Source organism: Podarcis tiliguerta (assembly GCF_965153285.1).
Source record: "Podarcis tiliguerta genome assembly, chromosome: 10".
Taxonomy (NCBI): domain Eukaryota; kingdom Metazoa; phylum Chordata; class Lepidosauria; order Squamata; family Lacertidae; genus Podarcis; species Podarcis tiliguerta.
Genome location: NC_139543.1, coordinates 21,848,865 through 21,869,275, shown reverse-complemented (window position 1 = coordinate 21,869,275; position 20,411 = coordinate 21,848,865). Strand labels below are relative to the sequence as shown.

The window sequence follows — 20,411 nt, the reverse complement described above, 5'->3', positions numbered from 1 at the left end:
CCCACTGAATTCGGAGGGATTTACTTCCAGGAAAGTGTATATAGGACTGCAGCCTTGACTTCCCATTTCTTTTAGTAGGAGAGCTACGTTGGCATTTGAACTCAATTAAGTACTTAACTTTGCATGGTCATGTCATTCCTGAAACTGGGCCATAATTTGAATCCAAACCTTTAGCTCTCAAGCACAACAGTTTATCTATCCATCTGAACTACCTCAGATCAATGAAACCAAAACTGTATGCATTTATCAAAACTGAAGAAAACACTCACATGTGATTGGGTGTGTGGGTGTGGGTGTGTGTAACATTCTACAGTGAAACTCAGATCCAGACCATTATGATCTCTTTATTTTTCAGAACCACCACATGCGGTTCAGAGATCACAGCTAAATGTCAGAAACATGTGCAACCAATCCTCTGCATGTTTGCACATTCGCTGTCTCAACTGGAGGCTCCCTTCCTAGTCAGTGTGCAGCTTTAATCTTTGCCTTTTGGGTACTATATTTGTCTTGACGTAACAGACAAATTACTGTAAAACTTTTGCAACATCTCCTGCCTGCATGTTTTCAGTTTCAAATTTTCTGTAGGTCTCTCGCACTGTTAGGACTTTTCCTCCTTTACATAAACAAAAAGAACTACAAATGTGTTAATGTACATAAGAATAGGAATCTTTGCTAAAAAGCTGGCAATTTGTACAATGAAGACATCACATTTCAAACTAAGGGAAAGCAGCACACATCTGACAAGCAGCTAACCTCTTCAGAACATTTGGTTGATCTGTTCCTGCTTGTTACAAGCAGCACAGCAACTAAATATAAAATATGGGAAGTTTTTGACGTCATGTGGCTCACCAGAACTAGAGCTATGTATGCTTTGCAACAAGGATGAGAAACTTGTGTAGCACCCATCATCCTTGGCCATTGTTCGCACTGGCTGGGGCTAATGGAAGAGTCCAACAAAATCTGGAAAGCCACATATTGCCCATCTGTGTGGTACAATGATAAACTACAGTGGTACCTCATGTTACTGACGCTTCAGGTTACAGACTCTGCTAACCCAGAAATAGTACCTCAGGTTAAGAACTTCGCTTCAGGATGAGAACAGGAATCGCGTGGCGGCAGTGGGAGGCCCCATTAGCTAAAGTGTTACCTCAGGTTAAGAACAGTTTCAGATTAAGAGCGGACCTCCAGAACGAATTAAGTTCTTAACCTGAGGTACCACTGTAATTGCATTCAACAGCACATTTGATTTCCCACCATATGTGACTTTGAGGCTTGTGCAGGACCAGGCCGGAGTTGGACTTTTTCATTCCAAGTAGCCATGAAAGGAACTGTGAGAAGTGCATGTGCAGACTTTGCCGCTTGTGGGAAGGACCTTAAGGACCTTCCAGGCACTTACATAATGAAACTCATGCAGGAACAGGCTAAAGGACCACTCAGTCTATCATCCTGGCCAACCAGATGCCTCTGGGGAGCCTGTGAGAGAGACATATACACAACAACACTTTCCTCCCTTGAGATTCCCAGTAGTTGGTATTCAGAGGCCTATTGCCTACAGCCACGAAAGTAGTACATGTGGTTAGGAGACACTGATAGCCTTATCCTCCAATATTTTGCCTCATCCTCTTTTAATGCCATCTGAATTCATGGCCATCACTATATGGCTTAGCTAACTTATGACTAGGGACGCGGGTGGCGCTGTGGGTTAAACCATAGAGCCTAGGACTTGCCGATCAGAAGGTCGGCGGTTTGAATCCCCATGACGGGATGAGCTCCCATTGCTTGGTCCCTGCTGCTGCCAACCTAGCAGTTCGAACGCACGTCAAAGTGCAAGTAGATAAATAGGTACCACTCTGGTGGGAAGGTAAGCAGCATTTCCGTGTGCTGCTCTGGTTCGCCAGAAGTGGCTTAGTCATGCTGGCCACATGACCTGGAAGCTGTTCGCCGGCTCCCTCGGCCAGTAAAGCGAGATGAGCGCTGCAACCCCAGAGTCGGTCACGACTGACTGGACCTAATGGTCAGGGGTCCCTTTACCTTACATAACTTATGACTAAGTAGCCATTCTTGCATAATGCTGGTGATGTGGGGAATTGCTAGAGTGACCAATTCAGAACCAAATTCACTGAATGGAGGCAGGCACTGACACTGCTGCCAATTAGGTGTCTGCTGAAGGCCTATCTTTTCTCCCAGGCCTTTTCTGACTTTTAGCATCCATTGGTTTAAATTACTACAATGGTACCTCAGTTTTTGAACGTAATCAGTTTGGGAAGTCCGTATGCATTCCAAAATGTTCAAAGACCGAAAACTGAAAGTGGAAGCCTCAAAACGGAAGCCTCAATACACAAAACTCAAAACGGAAGCTGCGTTTCCTTTTTGACTTCCGAGGTGCATTCGAAAACAGAGGCATTTACTTCCGGGTTTTCAGCATTCGAGTTCTGAAACGTCGACTACAGAGGCGTTCGAAAACCCAGGTTTTCTGTTTATGTGTATGTGGTTTTATTGTTGTGTTTTTAATGCCAACTCTGTAGTATCATGTTGTTGTTGTTTAGTCGTTCAGTCGTGTCCGGCTCTTTGTGACCCCATGGACCAGAGCACGCCAGGCACTCCTGTCTTCCACTGCCTCCCGCAGTTTGGTCAGGCTCATGTTTGTAGCTTTGAGAACACTGTCCAACCATCTCGTCCTCTGCCGTCCCCTTCTCCTTGTGCCCTCCATCTTTCCCAGCATCAGGGTCTTTTCCAGGGAGTCTTCTCTTCTCATGAGGTGGCCAAAGTATTGGAGCCTCAGCTTCAGGATCTGTCCTTCCAGTGAGCACTCAGGGCTGATTTCCTTAAGAATGGATGCGTTTGATCTTCTTGCAGTCCATGGGACTCTCAAGAGTCTCCTCCAGCACCATAATTCAAAGCGTCAATTCTTCGGCGGTCAGCCTTCTTTATGGTCCAGCTCTCACTTCCATACATCACTACTGGGAAAACCATAGCTTTTACTATACAGACCTTTGTTGGCAAGGTGATGTCTCTACTTTTTAAGATGCTGTCTAGGTTGGTCATTGCTTTCCTCCCAAGAAGCAGGCGTCTCTTAATTTCGTGGCTGCTGTCACCATCTGCAGTGATCATGGAGCCCAAGAAAGTAAAATCTCTCACTGCCTCCATTTCTTCCCCTTCTGTTTGCCAGGAGGTGATGGGACCAGTGGCCATGATCTTCGTTTTTTTGATGTTGAGCTTCAGACCATATTTTGCGTTCTCCTCTTTCACCCTCAATAAAAGGTTCTTTAATTCCTCCTCACTTTCTGCCATCAAGGTTGTGTCATCTGCATATCTGAGGTTGTTGATATTTCTTCCAGCAATCTTAATTCCGGCTAGGGATTCATCCAGCCCAGCCTTTCGCATGATGAATTCTGCATATAAGTTAAATAAGCAGGGAGACAAAATACAGCCTTGTCGTACTCCTTTCCCAATTTTGAACCAATCAGTTGTTCCATATCCAGTTCTAACTGTAGCTTCTTGTCCCACATAGAGATTTCTCAGGAGTCAGATGAGGCGATCAGGCACTCCCATTTCTTTAAGAACTTGCCATAGTTTGCTGTGGTCGACACAGTCAAAGGCTTTTGCATAGTCAATGAAGCAGAAGTAGATGTCTTTCTGGAACTCTCTAGCTTTCTCCATAATCCAGCGCATGTTTGCAATTTGGTCTCTTTAATTCCTTTGTAGTATCATAGAATCACAGAATTGTAGAGTTGGAAGGGACCCTCCGGGTCATCTAGTGCAATGCAGGAATTTGCATTGTACACCTTTCATTGTATGAAAATATTTTAAATAAGTAAAACCTAAAGGAGGTGGTAATGAAACCTTCTCAACCTATAGAGAATAGATAGTTCTCTCTTGCATACCCTCCAATATTTCTCCAATGAAAACAGGGACGTCCCATTCCATAATGATAATTTTACTACTAATTTCACACATCTTACTAGGTTGCCCCAGCCACTCTGGGCAGCTTCCAACTTATATAACAACATAATAAAACATTAAACATTTTATTTAAAAATCCCTACACAGCATAGCCTTCAGACAGCTTGGGGGTCAGAGAACTCCAACATTTCTCCAACAAAAATAGGGACATCCTAAAGAAAAATGGGACATTCTGGGATCTAACCAGAAACTGGGATGGCTTATCTAAATCTGGGACGTCCCTGGAAAATAGAGACACTTGGAGGATCTGCTCTTCTGAGGAACTTACACCAAATGTTAGGAGATGCTGCTTACAGCACCATATCAACTCACGTGATCAGCCTATAAATTTTATAGCTGATTTTTTATATATAAAAAACCCGTAATACTTTCTTTTCTCAAATCTTTACTCTGAAGATAGAACTTCCTTTATGTTCATCTCAATGAAGAGCAATTACCGAAGAACACATCTTGTCCTGAAGAAAAGTTACTATGTGAAGAAGCTTTGAAGTTAAAACAAAACACTCATGTGACATTAAATATAGTCTTTTACATTCAATTTAACCTTTTGACATCATACTCTTCAACAAATTTTGAACAAAGGGAAGCAGATTCAAGCAATAACTATTTTCATGGTTTCCCCCCCACACCACCCCTTTTTACTGCATAGGCCACTCAAAATGTATTATTGAGCTGTCTATTTTAATACCAACATCCTAAAAATAGTCTGCATCTGTAAATGTGTGTGTATGTGTAAGAGAGAGACACGCAGAAAGAGAGAGATTCTTTATCTATCATAGCTGTCAGGCATTATTAAACCTTCGTCTATTATAGCTCAAGCAAGGAGAGCTATCTTTAGATGTCAAAATCCGTACAGTGCTGCTGTAAGACCAGTAAGCCAGCACAAAAAGCCAGGGTAATGATGAAATAGATAAAGCGTTGGACTTGGACAGGGCAACCTGGGTTCAAATTCTGCTTGGGCTTACTAGATGGCCTTGGGCCAGCTACTGTTTCTAAGCCTAACCCATTCATTTTTGCACTGCACTGGCCTTCAATCATACCCCAGAAAGGAGAAAACAAAATTAAGGAGCATTCAGCTATGCTTTACTCAGAGTAGACCCACTGACATTAAGGGACCAAACTTAGTCACATTGAGTAAAACTTAGCTGAATGCCACACTTAATGCATCAGTGTGGACAGCACATAATTAAACTGCATGCCCACAATGCCACAAAGGCAGCACAAAACAGTCAAAAACATTACAGTGGTATCCTAAAAGTCTGAGAAAATGAAAAGATATACAGTGGTACCTCAGGTTACATACGCTTCAGGTTACAGACTTCGCTAACCCAGAAATAGTCGCTTGGGTTAAGAACTTTGCTTCAGGATGAGAACAGAAATCGTGTGGCGGCAGCGGGAGGCCCCATTATCTAAAGTGGTCTTCAGGTTAAGAACAAACCTCCGGAACGAATTAAGTATGTAACCAGAGGTACCACTGTACAGGAAGCTCCAATGGTTGTTTTTTTTGAGATACCTGCTATTAGATCAAAATATGGCCTCTTGCTTAGCCATAGCTGGTTCCAAACCCTCAATATGGTAACCCTGGACAAAATGGTATTCTAAGCTTTTAGTGAATTTCAAACATAGCTGAGAACTTGCTAACTGTAACTGCTAGCTTATGCATTAAAAGGAATTGCTAAAGTAACGATCCCCTTCTTGTTCAGATGAGCTTGCCTCTACAAGGCACAAGAATCCCTTGAAAGTCAAGGCCATTCCATTGCATCCTGACTTTCTACCTGTCCATTGGTGAATCACAGTGAGGTGGATCGTGGACATGAAATCTTACACATATTTCTAGCACACCTGGTGAGTTGTACCAAAGTGTATAGCCAGAAGGCAAGAAACGTGTCATGTAGATGCTGATCTATATGGTGATGGCAATGTATACACCGACTCGATACATTTAGGAATAATGGGTAAGGCAAACTGTAGGATGCATATCAGAGGACTAATTGGATAGAAGACAATTTATAGGAGACTAATGGAAGATTTGAGAGCCAGAGAAGGGCCACGACTGAGGAGATCCAAGTTCAGTTACCCCCATTCAGCCTCCTCACTTGGTAGAAGGTAAAGGGACCCCTGACCATTAGGTCTAGTCGTGGCCAACTCTGGGGTTGCGGCGCTCATCTCGCTTTATTGGCCGAGGGAGCCTGTGTACAGCTTCGGGTCATGTGGCTAGCATGACTAAGCTGCTTCTGGCAAACCAGAGCAGCACACGGAAACGCTGTTTACCTTCCCGCTGGAGCGGTACCTATTTATCTATTTGCACTTTGACGTGCTTTCAAACTGCTAGGTTGGCAGGAGCAGGGACCAAGCAACGGGAGCTCACCCCGCAGCGGGGATTCGAACCGCTGACCTTCTGATTGGCAAGTCCTAGGCTCTGTGGTTTAACCCACAGCGCCACCAACCACAATCTCTCAAGCTAATCTAGCTCATAGGGTTGCTGTGCAAATAAAATGGGAGGAGGAGAACCATGAATTATTATCCTCCACTTCCCACTTCCCTGAAGGAAGTGCAGGATGAAAATGTAATAAACAACAATTACCAGAAAGCTGTTCTTAAATATGTACTCACTGTATAAACAATCTGATAGCTTGTAATTTCCATGTAGGCCTCCCTGATAGAGATAAATATCATTACAGTGATAACTTGTATGGGGCCACATGGAAGATGGAAATGCCCTCATAAGGCAAGCAATAAGATTCTGTGCTTTATACTAACTACATTATAATGAGGCAACGAGGAGATCAGATTTATGGTAAAGAGATGGGTTGAATGACACAGCAGTTGTTTCTCTTCGGCTGGAAAACCCCCACAAAATTAACACACAGCAAAACACTAAGAAAGGGATCTTGATGTTAAAAATACATATTTGAAATTGCGGCTTCCCACAAATCCCACTAAACTACAAGCCAGCTAACTGAAAAAATGAAAAGAATCAGTTGGTTTATTTTCAGGGATTCTTTTTTTTTTTTTTAAATAATCTAAAGTTTCATTTCTGCTTCAAATCACTTCATTCTATAAAGCAGCAACAAAAGAGCAATTTGAAAGCAGAACTTTTAACTGAAGTGACTCAAAGCAACGTGGAAAACAATAAAAACCTCAAGCACACTAACTTCACAAAGATCAATGTCCATAATACCATTAGGCCTCTTTGGGGATGAAGGTTTGTGGATTACAGCCCTATATTTAGTAGATGCCTACACTACTCGGCAAACTTGTAGCAGTTTTAATTGCCACAGCTTCCTCCAAATAATCTTTGAAATTGTAGCCTGGTGACACTGCTACAACTATTCTGTTCAAAGCCCCCAAACTACAATTCCAAGGGGTCCACTGTGGATGATATCAAACTTGAAAGTCTACAGCTTGGGATATTCCTCCTTTTGCAGATATTAAAGCAAGTATTCATTATTTATCTTCCTTTGAAGCAGGAGTCCTACTCTAGATATTTTCTCCTTTAAGGTTTGCAGGAGTGTGTATTGTATAATCCATTGACAACCAACCATGCTTAGTGGGCATGGAATATGGGTTGACTGTTGGGGTAGGAGCCATAAACAGAATGAATTACCTTGAAAGAAGACATAGCTGAGAAATCAGTCCTGCAACATTTTGTTTCAGGTCCCACTTGTTTACATTACAATCACTTTATATCTCATACTTCCGTCTGAAGTACTTTGGCCTGGAAGATTTTATAGATAGCAGAGAGGACAATATTCCTATGGCACACAATAGCGCAACTACCACGGGGCAGAACAATAGCCCTCCAAGTCAACCTTCTAGAAAGGCCATGCAGAAAGGAGTAGAAAAGTTCTCCATCCCATATGATACCTTGGTTAATAGTATCAGAAGCTACTAAAACATCCCAGAGAATCTGCAGAGCCACATTATGCCTCTCTTTGTCCCATGGTAGATTACCCACCAGGATCTCCAAGGCAATTTGGGTACCAAACCCAGACCTGAAGTTAGACTGAAATGGATGCTGATCACCAGTATTTCCTACACCCTCAGCTCACTTAGCCACACAACTGCCAGTTGCACAGGTGGTGAGAGAGCCTGAATGTGGAAGCCTTGTTCCATGCCTTCATCCTTTTGCTGAGCCAGAGCATGGATATATGTAACTACAGTGGTACATCAGGTTACAGACGCTTCAGGTTACAGATGCTTCAGGTTACAGACTCCGCTAACCCAGAAATAGTACCTCAGGTTAAGAACTTTGCTTCAGGGTGAGAATAGAAATCACACAGCGGCGATGCGACGGCAGTGGGAGGCCCCATTAACTATAGTGGTGCTTCAGGTTAAGAACAGTTTCAGGTTAAGAACGGACCTCCACAACGAATTACGTTCTTAACCTGAGGTACCACTGTACAGTACCACTGACATGTCATAAATGTTCTAACACTTCTTTCCATTTGGATTTTTCACTTTCTATACCACAGATGCTAAAGATTCCTTGTCTGGTAAGCTAGCCGCAATCTCAAAGCACTGGGAAGGTTTGTGTTAGTTGCCTTTGCCTGAACATGCAAAAGATTAAAGTGTGGATAGGGCAAGAGCTCATACGCAAGTCCCACCCCCAATGTCCCCAGCTGTTCTTCAAATCTTTGGTCAATTAGCATGAAGAGAGTTTTTCACCTGAACATTGCGTGAGAGGATGCACGAGAACTTGCCTGCAATGTCAAGATCAATTCTCTATCTCAGATTAAAGCTTGAAACATTGGGCAAATACATTTATGCACTTCTTAAAATGGGGGGGGGGGAGAGAATTAGTATTCTGAGAACATCTGCCTTTGTAGGTTAACAATATATCACGAAACTAGCATTATATCATGGAATAAATGCCCAAGCAAAAACAGAAAACTACATTTTTCGAAGAAACTATTTGGATATAAATTTTGATCTATGTCCATAGTTCACAATATGCTAGAAAAGTGAAGATGCAATCCTATGCACAGTGACCTGGGAGTAAGCCCCACCGAACTTAATTGAATTTACTCTGAGGAGATCTTTACAGGACTACACTGTGCATAGGAAGAGGAAACCCTTATTATAAACCAAAATGCCAGAAACAGCAACGCAAATAAAAAAAAACATTGATCCTAAAATAATCTGAGTATAAATTCCACAGAATTTACCAACCTTATACGAAACCAGCATTCATGAAAGATACACACGTTTATGAGTAATCATTAAAGATATATACACATCCTTTGCCAACGTGGTGCCCTCCAACTGTTTTGGACTACAACTCTCACCAATCCCAGCCAGCACTGCTCCAAGAGCAGCAGCGGCACTCAAAGGTTTTACTACATCATTTCTCAAAAAAGAGGCAACAGAATGCCAAGGTTTTTTGTATTTCTTAAAGTGGACTTGCATAAACTGATTTTGTTCATGCCACTTAACTGACAGCCAGAAGCCACGATACCTCAGCAACTTGGTTACCTACCCGCATTTATTGGATTTGAGCAATTTAAATAATCGCCCCTGTAAAACAGCACCACCTCGCAGACTCCTGTTGCCAGAATGAAAGCAGCTTGCTAATGACAAGTGAGCAAGGAACAGGGCATTAAATATTTGACAATGAATAATGTATGGCTAATTAGTTTGTGTAAATCTGGAGAGAGAAGAAAAGGAGAAGTAGCAGACGGAGGTAACTTCCTGAACTCTGGCTGGAATTTTGGATAAAGAAGAAGAAGTGACACAGCACTTTCAAGGGGGGCGGGAAACTTCTCCAGCTACCAACGGAAGAAAGGATGGTGAATTAACCCCAAATGTAAAGGCATGAATGCGCATGTTATTGCCTTTATTTATTTGTCCGTTCACTGTGTATTGATTTATTTTCACACAATTGCAGCATTTGATTCGCAATCCCTTTCTACCACTTTCCCCCTTTATCCCATCCATTCATACTCAACCACAGCCCAGCACATGCCCACACATAAAAGCATTATTTAATCGCCCAGTTACATTATTTGTTTGGTAACTGTACATTGTAGAAGAAGGGACCAAAATTTTAAATCTGATCTATGCTGAATTATAGAGGGACGCGGATGGCGCTGTGGGTTAAACCACAGAGCCTAGGGCTTGCCGATCAGAAGGTTAGCAGTTCAAATCCCCGCGACGGGGTGAGCTCCCGTTGCTCGGTCCCTGCTCCTGCCAACCTAGCAGTTCGAAAGCACGTCAAAGTGCAAGTAGATAAATAGGTACCACTCTGGCGGGAAGGTAAGCGGCATTTCCGTGCGATGCTCTGGTTCGCCAGAAGCGGCTTAGTCATGCTGGCCAAATGACCCGGAAGCTGTACGCCGGCTCCCTCGGTCAATAAAGCGAGATGAGCACCGCAACCCCAGAGTCGGTCACAACTGGATCTAATGGTCAGGGGTCCCTTTGCCTTTTTTATGCTGAATTATGCTTTTGAATTATGGTGCTGGAGGAGACTCTTGAGAGTCCCATGGACTGCAAGAAGATCAAACTTATCCATTCTTAAGGAAATCAGCCCTGGGTGCTCACTGGAAGGACAGACCCTGAAGCTGAGACTCCAATACTTTGGCCACCTCATGAGAAGAGACGACTCCCTGGAAAAGACCCTGATGTTGGGAAAGATGGAGGGCACAAGGAGAAGGGGATGATAGAGGATGAGATGGTTGGCCAGTGTTCTTGAAGCTACAAACGTGAGTTTGACCAAACTGCGGGAGGCAGTGGAAGACAGGAGTGCCTGGTGTGCTCTGGTCCATGGGGTCACGAAGAGTCGGACACGACTAAACGACTAAACAAACAACAACAATGCTGAATTAACTTCCTGTGTATAAGAATGAAAAAATAGATCTATTGCATATTACCAGCACAATTCAGTTAGGGCTCATGCACACACTTTCCCCTGGGAGAACCTGCAGTTTAGCGCTGGATTGGAACAAATAGCAATCGGGTTTTCTCCAGATTACCGTTTGTTCCAATTTAGTCCTAAAAAATTGGGTTTTCTACGGAAAAGCAGCCGGGCAAAGGCAAAGCCACTAGAAAGCATTGGACAAGTGGAAAATGACTTGGACTCATGCTTTCTATGCATGGTGCAAGCGGAAGTGCAGACGAGCCTTCAGTTTATCTAAACCAGTGTTACCCAAACTTGGGTCTCCAGCTGTTTTTGGACTACAACTCCCATTATCCCTAGCTAGCAAGGCCAGCAGTCAGGGATGATGGGAATTGTAGTCCAAAAACATCTGGAGACCCAAGTTTGGTATCTAAACCAAGGGTGGGGAACAGATGTTGTTTATAACCTACCCTTCACCAGGGTCACAGCAATATAAAATGCAGCATAGTAAACAATTTAAAACAAATTACAACCACAAGTGGTGTGTAGCTCACACTAGTGGTCTAAAGCATCTGAAATACTGTCTCCTTTTGGATATTAAGAACAGCCAGGGAGGACCCTCTTGGTGGTAGTTTGAAGTTTCCAAGTCTTCTTCCAGGGCAACCGAGCATCGAGTGCATGCATATTATTCAATTATATTACATAAGTTGCTTTGAGATTACTTTTCATTTTAAAAAGCAGCTACTAAGTGCCTAATAATAATAATAATAATAATATCAAATGTCCGTAAAGAACTGCATCTTCAGCATACAAGCTATACACTGAAGATGCAATACTATGGGGACATAATTTTACAACTTAGACTCAGCGGGGGGACAGTCCACTGTCCCTCAGACCTTGTGGGGGCCGGACTATATTTTTTTTTGGGGGGGGGGAATGAATGAATTCCTATGCCCCACAAATAACCCCAGAGATGCATTTTAAATAAAAGCACACATCTACTCATGTAAAAACACCAGGCAGGGCCCACAAATAACCCAGAGATGCATTTTAAATAAAAGGACACATTCTACTCATGTAAAAAAAATGCTGATTCCCGGAGCGTCCGTGGGGCAGATTTAGAAGGTGGTTGGGCCAGATCTGGCCCCCAGGCCTTAGTTTGCCTACCCATGACTTAGAGGCTGCCACAAAGAATACTCTTTTCATAGTCACCCTCCCAAAAAACATATGAGGATGGTAGAGCTACCAAGAGCTGCAGGATACTTGGATAGTTGTGTTTATTGGTGAATACCAATAAACAACAACACTCAGCACATCAGCTAGGACATGCTACATAGGCATGACTAAGGTTCCAACTAGTTCCCTCTCAGCTCTGGAAGGAACCACATCCAAAGAGCGGTGGTGGGGGGGGAGTTTCTTCTAAAGACTGGGCATGTTTGTTAAAGAGACAGACCAAACACACTGCATCTGCTACCAAGGATTTTACCTCTGCCTATGGGCAGTAGGCCTGCCAACTTGAATAAGACATTGAGGAGGGCTGGTAAGCCACATTCCACATAATTGATCACAAGACGTAGTGCACATGCACACCAATTGAATGGCAATGTTCATCAATTTTAGAAGGGGCCTAAAAGCATGTAAGGGACACAGGTGGCGCTGTGGGTTAAAGCCTCAGTGCCTAGGGCTTGCCGATTGAAAGGTCGGCGGTTCGAATCCCCGCGGCGGGGTGCGCTCCCGCTGTTCGGTCCCAGCGCCTGCCAACCTAGCAGTTCGAAAGCACCCCTGGGTGCAAGTAGATAAATAGGGACCGCTTACTAGCGGGAAGGTAAACGGCGTTTCCGTGTGCGGCTCTGGCTCGCCAGAGCAGCAATGTCACGCTGGCCACGTGACCCGGAAGTGTCTTCGGACAGCGCTGGCCCTTGGCCTCTTTGAGTGAAATGGGCGCACAACCCTAGAGTCTGTTAAGACTGGCCCGTACGGGCAGGCTACCTTTAAAAGGATGTAAGAAATGCTATTTTAACCGCTCTCACTGGGGAAAATAATTTCCTACCAGATGAAAGCAAGATTTAACAGGGAAGAAGGTTCCCAGATACAATGCTGACCTAGGTTCAAAGAAATGTGGGTTCAAGTTCTCACTCTGGCACAAAATTTACCAGTTCACTGTACTCAAGTCATCAGGTCTCTTTTATACTAACTGAGGATAAAATAAGATCATCCTTATACCACCCTGCGGTCCTTGGAATAAGTCTGAGATACAAATATAGATAGATGAGTAATGCATAGTACTCTGTTCTGATCACAAGAGCTTAAAATATGGTACAAAGTGATATGTCCCAAAAGATAAAAGAAATTTCACTACTATGAACTTCAACATTTCCACTGTTACTTGAAGTTCTGCCTCTCCTGTGTTAGAAACTGAAATTTCACATGTGACAAATTAACATTTCAGTCTCCAGGCTACCTAAACTTAACTTACATTTTCAATTCCTGCAGCACGACTTTCATGTTAACGACTGAAGTTTCATTTTCACTTCCAAAGGTTCTGCTCACATTGCTGTAGACATTATTTTTCTTCCCCTTCACAAAAAACCATTTTAGTGCTGTTGATTTGACATTTGTGTTTGACAAGAGAGCGAATAGATTGAGATGAACTCTCACACCAAAACACTTCGCCTTTTGCCTGAAGAAAGCCTTCATAACCTCAAACAAAAAGAATAGAGTAAATGGAAAGTGGCTGAGCCACTTTAGGTTTGTAACTGGCATGATCATATCTCCTAGAAAATCTTTCCTGATCACCATTTTGAAAAGGAAGTAAGCAAGGAGGAATTGGAAGTTGCCATCCTTCACAGTTGTTATATTTCATTGATTTCTAAGCATGCAAAACTGTGGCTTGCTGTTGAATGTACTGCAAAAGACAAAAATGCATATTGACAGATAAACTAGAGGTTCCTCAGAAATGCATCCATTTGAATTTATCCTGAGATTTTAGGATTTTAAATTACAGTTGTTATTTATTGAACTGTGCCAAAGGATTAAAAATCCAATAATAATCCACTTTTTATTTTCAGGCTTTGTGCACATGCAGTTTCTCGCTGCTTTCAGTTCCTCCTGTTCAGTTGCATCTTTTAATTTTGTCCTGTGTGCAGATGTACTTTTGTGCATCGATAAAACCCTTCGAGGAAAACACAAACTTCATCCAGTGCTGCGCATGGTTGCATCAAGAGGTTCATTTTGGGAAGGGTTTCACCAGTGTGCGGAAACACTTGAGCACAAAGGTAACTATGAAGGAGGAAATAGATGTGAATGAATGGAGGACCTAAAAATTTCAAAATTCTGCATTTTAAATCAGAAGAAATCTTAGAATATGGACCAAGGCAACTTACAAAACAACAGTGTAATGTAAGTTGAAAATCTATTAATCTCTTGTAAAAAGTAAGTCAATTAAATTAATATCTTGTGTTCAGGTCATAGCGGACCCTGGTAGTGCAGGTAGCTTAAATGACAGACTGAATGTGTAAGAAAATAATCAAAGCAGAGTTCATGAGCAGAATTTAGCAAAGAGCGAGTGGACACATGTAAAGCATGTTCTCCTTCATGGAGAGCACGTGTTGCGGTGGGGGCCGCCAGGACACTCCAAAGTTGGGGGCAGGCTAATTGACCGTTGGCCACTGATGCGATTGGGGCTTCCCTTGTTGTTGGGAAGAAGTTAATGTTGCCATTTGTTGATTGACAGCCAGAAATGCTAAAACTTCTTGCACGAGGCTAGGGCTTCCTCTTTTCGCCCATGCCCCTAGAATAGGGTTGTTCGCTTTGACCTTGCTATGCCTGTCATGGGGTCATCTGCCGTTGGGGCAGGGGCCCGGTAGGAATTTTGTCCATCTGGCTGATTGGCTGGGGCCATTTGGTTTTTGCCTACTGCGTAGCAAATCGTCACAACTTGTAAGGTTCATGGTTAGGCATTGGTTTATGGTTTGGTTGGTTGAGGGGCATGGATTGGCTGTGCCTGCCCCTCTAATGCTGCTGCTGCTGCTGCAAGGGATTCATTTAAAGGAATTGGGGGCTAACTATTGCTTGTCCACTCTGTCAAGGGGGCTCGGGCCATAGCAATGAGCTCCTGGTTGCATTTGGGGAGGGCTGAGGGCAGGTTCCCTGCTCCGACACTACCCCCCAAGTGTATTCCCCTATTCTGACTTTCGCATCGTGCGGAATGTCAGTCTGTCCCCCATGGTGGGGGCAGATAGTCACAACCAATGCCTAAGCAACCACTCACAAATTAGTATTTTAATAAAGTTGTGGCCAAAATTATGCCAAAAATATTAAACAAAAATTCTGTGTGATGTGTGAGTTATTGGGTCCCTGGGGACCTTGACACGCAACTGCCACGTCAACTAAATCATGCGAATTGGCAGCATTCAAGTAATTTGATGTCCATTCATCATAAAAGAGATCATTATAATGGTATCAGAAATATAGCATATTCGCAAGCACTGATAGTTCCTGGTTGATACTGCAAGTCCTATACTCTGCCATTCTGTTGACATTTCTGTGTGCCATCAGAAATCCCTCCCATTTGTGAGATGGTTCAGGTGTTTGAAGGTACCTCTCTCAACAAAGCAGCTCCCCATTCTTCTGGTTTTATTTTTGTGCCTGAGAACTCCTTTTATTAAAGACATGCATACGTATCTTCTCTCACATCACTGTGTATAGCAGGGACTGAGCACCTGTCGTCCTCCAGAGGTGGTTGGACTGCAACTCCCATCATCTCTGATCATTAGCAATGCTGGTTGGTGGGGATATTATTTATACCCTGCCCATCTGGCTGAGTTTCCCCAGCCACTCTGGGCGGCTCCCAATCAAGTGTTAAAAACAGTACAGCATTAAATATTAAAAACCTCCCTAAACAGGGCTGCCTTCAGATGTCTTTTAAAGATAGGATAGCTGCTTATTTCCTTCACATCTGAAGGGAGGGTGTTCCACAGAGTGGGTGCCACTACCAGGAAGGCCCTCTGTCTGGTTCCCTGTAACCTCACTTCTCGCAATGAGGGAACCACCAGAAGGCCCTCGGCGCTGGATCTCAGTGTCTGGGCTGAACGATGGGGGTGGAGACGCTCCTTCAGGTATACAGGACTGAGGCCGTTTAGTGCTTTAAAGGTCAGCACCTGATGGGAACTGCCATCAGCTCAGAGGCGAGAGGTGGAAGAGCAGTTGTGTTACAGGGAGCCTCCAAAGATTGTGCAAAGCAGCTCTTCCACCGGTGCGGAGGGAAGCCACGCCTCCAGTGGGGAAGGGATGCAGGCCTTGGAGGATGCTAAAGAGAGCCGCAACACCAAGCCTGAGCAAAGTGAGGGGGAGGCAGGTACCCCTTTGCCCATGCCCTCTCTGCGCGGTCAGTTTAAGCGTAGAGAGCAGAGGCGTAGGATGGGGGTCAAAAGACTGCTATGCTGGGGAAAGTTTAAGGACCGCCCACTCCCAGATTCTGCTAGCAACTGAGCAGACATGGAATTGAGACGCTCTGCACAGTGAATGTTTTGGACAGATAATAAATCCTTGAAAAGACCAGTGGGACTCTTGCCTGTTCGCTCTTGAGCAACCACGCCGGCACACATAACAGCGTACAACATTAGGAGGCCAGTAGTTACCCTGTCTCTCGTCTACAATAGACTTCATGCCCCTGTGATTTAAAAAAATGTAGAGATTAACCTGTTTAAGGCCCAAACTTTTAGGTTGTTAGGGATTATATTTGCACAAAAGTTCAGATTTCTATTTGTTATGGGAGTACCCTACCAATTTTGACAGTCCTGTCGGTTGTTCTATGTGGTTCCATCATCATCATCATATGTAAAGGGTGATATCTGATGGGGATGACAAATGTAAACAGTTGCAGGAGACGTTTTGCTGAGTTTCTATGGGTTTAGCTAAGAGAGACAGGAGAGCATATCCCTTGCCCTTTGCCTTTTTACTGATAAAACATGATGATTTTACCCATAGCAAGAGCTGCCTCGCCTGCTCATGTTTATGCAAAATAGGAAATTTTGGAGGAGGAGGAGGAAGAAGAAGTAGTAGGAGAAGAAACGAACACAGTAACATCAGAAGAAAATATCAAAGGGCCTGTCACAACATCTTAAGGCTTTTATCAAAGTAGTGAGGGAATACATTAAAGCAACAATATATGTAGCTTACATGTGACAAGACTACCAACTCAGCCATATGTTTGATGAACATAGGTGGGTACAGGATTAACATGCGTGCTTTGTTTGTGAGCCAGGCTCCAGCTGTCGGCTTACAACTGAGGGGGGAGAAAACTGGCAAAAAGTTTGAAAGATAAAGTTTTCAGCCAATATACTTCGTTTCCTACAATTTTACAGCAGTCAGACAGAGAGAATGTATTACAAGAAGCCCCTCACGGCTTTCATCTTCCAAACACAAGCTCTGTTTGAAGTTTAAATGCCACCTTTAAAATAGATTTGTATTCAGGACATTGTGCAAGAGCATGCGTAAAGGTAAAGGTAAAGGGACCCCTGACCATTAGGTCCAGTCATGGCCGACTCTGGGGTTGCGACGCTCATCTTGCTTTATTGGCCGAGGGAGCCGGTGTACAGCTTCCAAGTCATGTGGCCAGCATGACTAAGCCACTTCTGGCGAACCAGAGCAGCGCATGGAAATGCTGTTTACCTTCCCGCCGGAGCGGTACCTATTCATCTACTTGCACTTTGACGTGCTTTTAAACTGCTAGGTTGGCAGGAGCAGGGACCGAGCAACGGGAGCTCACCCCATCACGGGGATTTGACCCACTGACCTTCTGATTGGGAAGTCCTAAGCTCTGTGGTTTAACCCACAGCGCCACTCGCATCCCTAAGAGCATGCGTAGATAAGCACCAAAGTTTTTTCTAAAGCAATACCTAATTTGATATGCAGGACCCTGTGGGATGGGCAGGGTTTCTACTCTCCCCAGTTTGGTTTTGTGGTTGTTGTTTTTTAAAGAGGACCTGGTCTATCGACAATGTGGTAGGGGCTTCCAGTGAAGGGCAGATCGTATTTCTAAAATGGCTGATGGACTGTCTTTTTGTCACATTTTTGGGAACTAGTGAATGTAAAGGATTGCCAAGCTCCAAGAATGGTGAGCACATGTGTGTCATTTAAAACCAGGAAAGAGAGCACTCAGAGGCAGGGGCATAGCAGGGGTGGGGGGCTTCCGGGGTAATAGCCCCAGGTGCATGGGGGGGGGCACACTGGCAGGGTAGCTTGAGGGGGATGCAAGAGGCATGCGCCTTTATGATCAGTCCGTTGTGCCTTCCTATTGGAAGAGTGCATGACTGCCCTTCCTCAGTTTCTTCTGATGTTGTCTCGCCACTCATGGTCACCAGCACAATTCACATTGTGAGCTACCGCAGAAGGATTGTTTCCTAATAAAAACAACAAAAAATGTGTAAGGTTCTTCCCCACTCTTTTCTCTCTCCTTTTTTGGGTATATTTAAGTACTTAGGGAGCCTCACAAACAGATCAGCTGCTATCTCACAAGTGGCCATCTTACAACAAAGGACAAAATATATGCCAGATCACAGTGAGTTAAGAAAGAGAGCAACAAACAGAGAATAGGTTTGACTCATTAATTATCTCCTGCTACACACACTTGAAGTACTGACAGGAAGTCCTATTTTTAAACACATTTGTGCAGAGACCCAGCAGGGACCATGACAGCCTTTTCAACAGACGCATGCATTCACATCTTACTACCACTTATGGAATAATGTCACCATTTGTATTGATCAGTCAACAGTCTTTTGAAAAAAAAGAAAGCAAAATAAAGCCATGGTATACACTGGCACCAATAATTTAGACTTACTTTTTTTTAAAAAAAGAAAGTAATTGTACACAGACTACCTTAGCCATTATGATGGAAAGAACGAAATCATCATAAGGCAATGCAGTGAATTAACCCATCTATATTATCTCTGTCTTTGCCATCAGGACCACAGTAGTTCAACTGTTGGAGCTAACATCTACCATACAGAAAGCCTAAACATCAGTTGAGGATAAAGGCTTATCTCATTTACCTGGGATTCAGCCTCACTCAGTTTGATAGAACTGACTCTGTGAATAGGGACAGTAGAGAAATTCCCATTTAAAGGCGAACCTATCTAATCCACACTCTCTGAAAGCAACACATGAATTAAAAAAAGCCATCCTTCAAAAGTTGCACTTTTCTGAATTTTGCAATGCAATTCTCCAGTACAAATAAATGCACTTTACACTAGCACAGTTTTTCACATGGGACACTTCATGTACAGAACGGTTGAGTTGCACAAATCAACAAGCTCCCCTTTTCATTACACTTTGTTTTATTTAAATTAAGAGAATACAAAATATAGAAGAAAAAGTCTGCATTTTTTCCCTGTCGGGGGCGGGGGGGGGGTGTTACGTAGAAATATTTTTTTAAAATAAATAACTAAGTCATATTAAGTCCACCAAATAACAAAACTATAAAAGCAACAGAAAGCATCATTGCTATTGCGAACGTACATACTTTCACACAAACACTTGTACCTGTGTAGAGACAGCTTGAACCTGTGTTCGGTGCAATGTGTGAACAAGTCTTTTGAGGTTCCAGGAGGCCTGCCTTCCTGGCTTTTGACCAACAGCACTGCAATGCCAGCCTTACCCAAACCCACTTACTCCATGCAGCTATATGCAATTCATTCCGAGTCATATTATGTGATGAAAGGCAAATTGCCATTTCCTTCAGCAGCTGTACTCCTAACCTTTTCAGCCATATATTTTAAGGCCAAAGGAACAGCAAAAGATAACATTAGCACTGGGTTTAATTCCATGATTCAGGGGTGGGATAGAAGAACACAAAGCAGTAACATTCTGAAGTGTGCGGAGGCCTGAGGGACCTGCTCCCAGGTAAATAAGTATAGGGTAGCAGCATCAATCCTTTGCCAACATCCCAAAAAGCAGGGCTTCTTTTCAGCTGGAACTCAATTCAGGCACCTCTCAGGTGGGCGCCATTGCCATTCTAAGAGAACAAGGGTCCAAGGTGAGTTCCAACACCTCTTTTCCTAGAAAAACAGCACTTCCTAAAATGGTTCTTCTCATTAGTAGTCAATACATTGCCTTGCAGTTGTAGTTAGACTCCAACTCCCATCATCCCTGATCTGCTGGCTGGGTCTGATGGGAGATGGAGTCCAACAACAGCTGGAGGTAATGTAAAAAGGTAAAGGACTCCTGGATGGTTACGTCCAGTCAAAGGCAGCTATGGGGTGGCTTTCAGGCTGAGGGAGCTGTCGTTTGTCCACAGATAGCTTTCTGAATCATGTGGACAGCATGACTAAACTGATTCTGTTGCAGCATAACACCGTGACAGAAACTAGAGTGCACAGAAACACCGTTTACCTTCCTGCCACAGTGGTACCTATTTATCTACTTGTACTGGTGTGCTTTCAAACTGCTAGGTTGGCAGAAGCCGGGACAGAGCAATGGGAGCTCACTCCGTCGCGGAGATTTGAACCACCAACCTTCCGATCGGGAAGCCCAAGAGACTCAGTGGTTTAGACCACAGCGCCACCCGCGTCTGCAGCTGGAGGAGACCTCATTGGCTATTCCTGTTCTACAT

The 20,411-nt window shown here is 43.6% G+C and overlaps 1 protein-coding gene across 1 annotated transcript in view; it reads right to left on the bottom strand.

Annotated features, from left to right (window-relative positions):
* The window catches only part of TFEC (transcription factor EC), a 123,577-nt gene that overhangs the window by 32,832 nt on the left and 70,334 nt on the right, over positions 1-20,411 (bottom strand). The window lies entirely within an intron of this gene.